Genomic DNA, 6,489 nt, shown 5'->3' on the forward strand with positions numbered 1-6,489 from the left:
CAGAGACATAGACCTGCTTCTTTCAGTTTATTTCACATAGTGAGGATTCCCCTCAAACAAATGACCATAATTTCCTAACCATAGCGGCTAGAGCGGTCATTCTTACACCGTTTTGTTCAGAAGAGATGGGGGAATCTTCAAGTGTTGACAATTTATCATTAAAATATGAATTTTTAGAGATATATGACATGGATGACTTGTTGACTTAGAAGCCACGAATTCCCCAATATGCAAATTTGAATACCTGGAGCCCACATACATGATTGGCTGGCTGGGAAGCTGTGCAGGCCCTGATTTGTGGATTTGAATTCCTCAGCCCTCAGATATGATTGGCTGGCTTAGAAGCCATGAAGGCCCCAATATGCAAATTTGAATGCCTCAGGACACATATATGATTGGCTGGGAAACCGTGCAGGCCCTGATTTGAAAATTTGAATGTCTCAGTCCTCACAGAGGATTGGCTGCCTGGGGACCTGGCAGAAATATATAGAAATATATAGAAATACTATGATTAAGCATAAATACTACATTTAGTAGAAATACTATGTTTTAGCACAAATACTATAAAAAGCAGAAATACTATAATTTAGCATAAATACTATATTAAGCACAAATCCTATAAAAAGCAGAAATGGTATGATTAAGCATAAATACTACATTTAGTAGAAATACTTTGTTTTAGCACAAATCCCATAAAAAGCAGAAATACTGTACTATGATTTAGTAGAAAGACTATAATTAATCAGAAATACTAAATTTAGCAGAAATACTATATTAAGCACAAATCTTATAAAAAGCAGAAATACTATATTAAGCACAAATCCTATAAAAGCAGAAATAGTATATTAAGCACAAATCTTATAAAATAGCAGAAATAGTGTGATTTAGCACAATAGTAATAAGTTAAACAGAAAAATTGGAAAAGCAAAATGGACAGCTGAAAAAATGCTGAACATGCTGAGGGTCCCTCAAATATACTTGTTAAATGACAAAAATCAGCAAAAAAATTTATGACTGCCACACAATTAGAAATATGTACACATGAGGAAACACACATGCACAGAGAGACACACACACAAGATCCAATTCAGTCAACCAGTCTAAATATATTGAATTTGAATCTTACAATGGGATCATCCCATTAAAAGGCTTTCTCTCTCTCTCTCTCTCTCTCTGTCACACACACACACAAACACACACACACACACACACACACACACACACACACACACAGGGAGAGAGAAGTAAGTTTCTAGGTCAGCCTGGGAGCTGGTGAATTTGAATCCACCAATCAGAGAGGCTGTGCACTTTTCCCCACCAAAACAGGTGCATCTGTTTACACACGCAGCAGCACAGAGAGACACAGGATTTTTGCAGTCTATTTCTCATAGTGACGACTCCCCTCAAACAAATGACCATAATTTCTAAACCGTAGGGGCTAGAGCGGTCATTCTTACACCGTTTTGTTCAGAAGAGATGGGGGAATCTTCAAGTGTTGACAATTTAATATTAAAATATGAATTTTTAGAGATATATGACATGGATGACTTGTTGACTTAGAAGCCACGAATTCCCCAATATGCAAATTTGAATGCCTGAGACCACATATGTGATTGGCTGGCTGGGAAGCCGTGCAGGCCCTGATTTGTGGATTTGAATTCCTCAGCCCTCAGATATGATTGGCTGGCTTAGAAGCCACGAAGGCCCCAATATGCAAATTTGAATGCCTCAGGACACTTATTTGATTGGCTGGGAAACTGTGCAGGCCCTGATTTGAAAATTTGAATGTCTCAGTCCTCACAGAGGATTGGCTGCCTGGGGACCTGGCAGAAATATATAGAAATACTATTATTAAGCATAAATACTACATTTAGTAGAAATACTATGTTTTAGCACAAATACTATAAAAAGCAGAAATACTATAATTTAGCAGAAATACTATATTAAGCACAAATCCTATAAAAAGCAGAAATACTATAATTTAGAACAAATAGTATAAAAAGCAGAAATACTATAATTTAGCAGAAATACTATGTTAGGCACAAATCCTATAAAAAGCAGAAATACTATAATTTAGCAGAAATACTATGTTAGGCACAAATCCTATAAAAAGCAGAAATACTATAATTTAGCAGAAATACTGTATTTAGCACAAGTACCGAAAAGTACCAGAAATACTATGATTTAGCAGAATAGTAATAACTTATTGAAACACAAATGCACAGAGGGACACACAAACACAGGCTCTAATCCAGTCAACCAGTCTAACTATGTTCAATTTAAATCCTACAATGACATGCTGTCAAATAAGGGCAGGGTCCTCTCTCTCCCACTAAACACACACACACACACACACACACACACACACACACACACACACACACACACACACACAGGGAGAGAGAAGTAAGTTTCTAGGTCAGCCTGGGAGCTGCTGAATTTGAATCCACCAATCAGAGAGGCTGTTTACGTTTTCCCGCCAAAACAGGTGCATCTTTTTACACACGCAGCACAGAGACATAGACCTGCTTCTTTCAGTTTATTTCACATAGTGAGGATTCCCCTCAAACAAATGACCATAATTTCCTAACCATAGGGGCTAGAGCGGTCATTCTTACACCGTTTTGTTCAGAAGAGATGGGGGAATCTTCAAGTGTTGACAATTTATCATTAAAATATGAATTTTTAGAGATATATGACATGGATGACTTGTTGACTTAGAAGCCACGAATTCCCCAATATGCAAATTTGAATACCTGGAGCCCACATACATGATAGGCTGGCTGGGAAGCTGTGCAGGCCCTGATTTGTGGATTTGAATTCCTCAGCCCTCAGATATGATTGGCTGGCTTAGAAGCCATGAAGGCCCCAATATGTAAATTTCAATGCCTCAGGACACATATATGATTGGCTGGGAAGCCGTGCAGGCCCTGATTTGAAAATTTGAATTTCTCAGTCCTCACAGAGGATTGGCTGCCTGGGGACCTGGCAGAAATATATAGAAATACTATGATTAAGCATAAATACTACATTTAGTAGAAATACTATGTTTTAGCACAAATACTATAAAAAGCAGAAATACTATAATTTAGCAGAAATACTATATTAAGCACAAATCCTATAAAAAGCAGAAATAGGATGATTAAGCATAAACACTACATTTAGTAGAAATACTATGTTTGAGCACAAATCCTATAAAAAGCAGAAATACTATAATTTAGCAGAAATACCATATTAAGCACAAATCATATAAAAAGCAGAAATACTATATTAAGCACAAATTCTATAAAAAGCAGAAATACTATATTAAGCACAAATCCCATAAAAAGCAGAAATACTGTACTATGATTTAGTAGAAAAACTATAATTAATCAGAAATACTAAATTTAGCAGAAATACTATATTAAGCACAAATACTATAAAAGCAGAAATAGTATATTAAGCACAAATCTTATAAAATAGCAGAAACAGTATGATTTAGCACAATAGTAATAAGTTAAACAGAAAAATTGGAAAAGCAAAATTGACAGCTGAAAAAATGCTGAACATGCTGAGGTTCCCTCAAATATACTTGTTAAATGACAAAAATCTGCAAAAAAATTTATTACAGCCACACAATCACAAATATGTACACATGAGGAAACACACATGCACAGAGAGACCCACACACAAGATCCAATTCAGTCAACCAGTCTAAATATATTGAATTTAAATCTTAGAATGAGATCATCCCATTAAAAGCCTTTCTCTCTCTCTCTCTCTCTCTCTCTCTCTCTCTCTGTCACACACACACACACACACACACACACACACACACACACACACACACACACACACACACACACACACACACACACACACAGGGAGAGAGAAGTAAGTTTCTAGGTCAGCCTGGGAGCTGGTGAATTTGAATCCACCAATCAGAGAGGCTGTGCACTTTTCCCCACCAAAACAGGTGCATCTGTTTACACACGCAGCAGCACAGAGAGACACAGGATTTTTGCAGTCTATTTCTCATAGTGACGACTCCCCTCAAACAAATGACCGTAATTTCCTAACCGTAGGGGCTAGAACGGTCATTCTTACACCGTTTTGTTCAGAAGAGATGGGGGAATCTTCAAGTGTTGACAATTTAATATTAAAATATGAATTTTTAGAGATATATGACATGGATGACTTGTTGACTTAGAAGCCACGAATTCCCCAATATGCAAATTTGAATGCCTGAGACCACATATGTGATTGGCTGGCTGGGAAGCCGTGCAGGCCCTGATTTGTGGATTTGAATTCCTCAGCCCTCAGATATGATTGGCTGGCTTAGAAGCCACGAAGGCCCCAATATGCAAATTTGAATGCCTCAGGACACTTATTTGATTGGCTGGGAAACTGTGCAGGCCCTGATTTGAAAATTTGAATGTCTCAGTCCTCACAGAGGATTGGCTGCCTGGGGACCTGGCAGAAATATATAGAAATACTATTATTAAGCATAAATACTACATTTAGTAGAAATACTATGTTTTAGCACAAATATTATAAAAAGAAGAAAAACTATAATTTAGCAGAAATACTATATTAAGCACAAATCCTATAAAAAGCAGAAATACTATAATTTAGCAGAAATACTATGTTAGGCACAAATCCTATAAAAAGCAGAAATACTATAATTTAGCAGAAATACTATGTTAGGCACAAATCCTATAAAATAGCAGAAATACTATAATTTAGCAGAAATACTATATTAGGCATAAATCCTATGAAAAGCAGAAATAGTATGATTTAGCAGAAATACTGTATTTAGCACAAGTACCGAATGCACAAATGCACAGAGGGACACACAAACACAGGCTCTAATCCAGTCAACCAGTCTAACTATGTTCAATTTAAATCCTACAATGACATGCTGTCAAATAAGGGCAGGGTCCTCTCTCTCCCACTAAACACACACACACACACACACACACACACACACACACACACACACACACACACACAGAGGGAGAGAGCTGCCGAATTTAAATCCACCAATCAGAGTGGCTGTTTACGTTTTCCCGCCAAAACAGGTGCATCGTTTTACACACGCGGGACAGAGAGGCACAGGATTATTGCAGCCTATTTCTCATAGTGAGGACTCCCCTCAAACAAATGACCATAATTTCCTAACCGTAGGGGCTAGAGCGGTCATTCTTACACCGTTTTGTTCAGAAGAGATGGGGGAATCTTCCAGTGTTAACAATTTATCATTAAAATATGAATTATTAAAGATATTTGACTTGTAATGCACCATAACTGAGTAGAGCGAAGCAAAAACTGCCTTGACTTGCCCTCAAACAACGCTTTCTAACTCTAAATCTATTTGGAGTATCGATATCATTCTTTCACCGTAAGAGACAGCAGGCTTTGGTGAACAATCATGGAAATTTTCAGGTCTCTGTGGAAATCCAACAAAAAGTTATGACGAGAGAAAAAAGTGGTTCATTTCCACAGTTTGAAATCTGAAGAAATCTGAGCGAAGGACAAATTTCCTACCCTCAAACAAGTCCAACTCATTTCAGAACGGTAATAGGTGAGAAAGAAATTCTTGAATTGTGAGCGTCACGAGTGTCTGAAGATATACCGGGACAAGCCTCATGTCTTAACTTTGCTTCGTTAAGGAGATATGACGATTCGAATATGCCTCTCATTACAGAAATGCAGCGGTGATTTTGAACAAACTCTCCATTGACTTTATATGGAGAGTTTTCTGACCTTGTGTTAGTCTGAGGAGATTTGCCAAAATTCTATAAATCCCACAACAATGATGGTGACATTTTCTGAAAGCCAGCAAAAATACCTACGTTTTGATGTATAATTTGTGGAAGTTGAGTGAAAATTGAGCAAGTAGCAAGAAGTTGTTCGGACATGAAGTGAAAATTGCAAAACCTTCAGTGACACACTGGAAGCCAAGAGCATAGCAACCATAACAACGCATGTATTTTGTGAAAAATCACAATTGTGCAACTCAAAACTTTAAGAGGCATAAAAGTAAAATGGTAAAAGATTTGAAAAAGCTGAATCATACATGAATAGCCCAATAATTTGTGAACATTTTAAAGTTTGAATGGTTGTTCTAGGTGAAAGTATGAGGAAGTAGTTAAGTTTCAAAAACAAGCAAAATTTAGCAGAATTTTGGAAGTTTCCCATTCATTTCAATGGGACAAATTAAAGGAAAAAAGTGGAATATTTTAAAAAGTATAATAGCAAAAAATAGCAAAAGTCATAGCGATCATTAGCAGAAATAGCAGAATAGTTTAAAATTTGAACGGTGAAAATCGGCTGAAAATTGTGGAAGTAGTTAAGTGCCAAAAAGTGTACGGAAGCAACTGGAATAATAAAGTAGAATAAAGAATAAAGAGAAACAGGAACTCAATAGTGTGGATGCTTAAAGCATCCACACAATAATAAAGTATAAAGAATAAAGAGAAACAGGAACTCAATAGTGTGGATGCTTAA

This window comes from Astatotilapia calliptera, chromosome 7, assembly GCF_900246225.1.
Source record: "Astatotilapia calliptera chromosome 7, fAstCal1.2, whole genome shotgun sequence".
NCBI classification, from domain to species: domain Eukaryota; kingdom Metazoa; phylum Chordata; class Actinopteri; order Cichliformes; family Cichlidae; genus Astatotilapia; species Astatotilapia calliptera.